Source organism: Octopus bimaculoides, chromosome 20 (assembly GCF_001194135.2).
Source record: "Octopus bimaculoides isolate UCB-OBI-ISO-001 chromosome 20, ASM119413v2, whole genome shotgun sequence".
Classification (NCBI taxonomy): Eukaryota; Metazoa; Mollusca; class Cephalopoda; order Octopoda; family Octopodidae; genus Octopus; species Octopus bimaculoides.
Window position 1 is genome coordinate 41,577,875 of NC_069000.1, and position 1,117 is coordinate 41,578,991.

Sequence of the window (1,117 nt, forward strand, 5' to 3'; positions counted from 1 at the left end):
GCGTACCTTCCTTCATTGGACACTAAACTTCACTTGCGAAGACCTGTTGAGGCAAGTGAAATCGAAATCAAGTTAAATTGGACACTAAACTCCACTTGCAATGACCTGTTGAGGCAAGTGAAATCGAAATCGAGTTAAATTCGACGACTGGCACCCATGCCAACATCGTCTCTTTCATTGGACACGAAACTCAGTATACACACACACACAACGTATGAACACATGTATACACACACAATGTATACACACATGCACACATACATGCATGCACATGTATGCACACACACGCATATGCACATGTATACACACACATACATGCATACACACATGTATACACAAAACTCATGCATACATGTATACACACACACAGTCATGCATGCACACACACACACACACTTGGAAGAAAGAGTCAAAGTGTCAAAATATTGGGTTGTCCGGAAAGTTCATGCCGATTTATAGTAGCTTACCTTTCGACTTATTTGCCAAGAAACCACCTCAGTTCTGGGAAGGGTATTTTCTAGTTAAAGGAAAGATGGAGACGCATTGTGCAACAAAATGGTTCATATTTGGTTGATTAAAAATGTAATGGCAAGTATTTATTGATCTTTTTCTTTCCTCTAAAAATCAGCACAAACTTTCCAGACAACCCAATAGTTATTTACCAACGTACCTGTCTGTAAAACTGTGCAAATCTGGAACCAGTTGTAACACTGCTTGGAGGATGGCCTCGTCTTTGTTCTAAGAAACCAGTAAGAAACGGTTATGATATTAGGGAACATGAGTGACAGAAAGAGATGATTAAGGCTTTGTTTATATTGTTCGTTAATTATATGTATGTATGTATGTTTGTATGTGTATATATATATATATATGTTCTTCTATTCTTTTACTTGCTTAACTCATTTGACTGTGGCCATACTGAAGCACTGCCTTTAGTCGACCTCAGGACTTATTCTTTGTAAGTCTAGTACTTATTCTATTGGTCAGTTTTGCCGAACTGCTAAGTTACAGGGACATAAACACACCAACATCGGTTGTCAAGCAATCATGGGACACACACACACATATATATACAGATGATGGGCTTCTTTAAGTTTCTGTCTACCAAATCCACTCA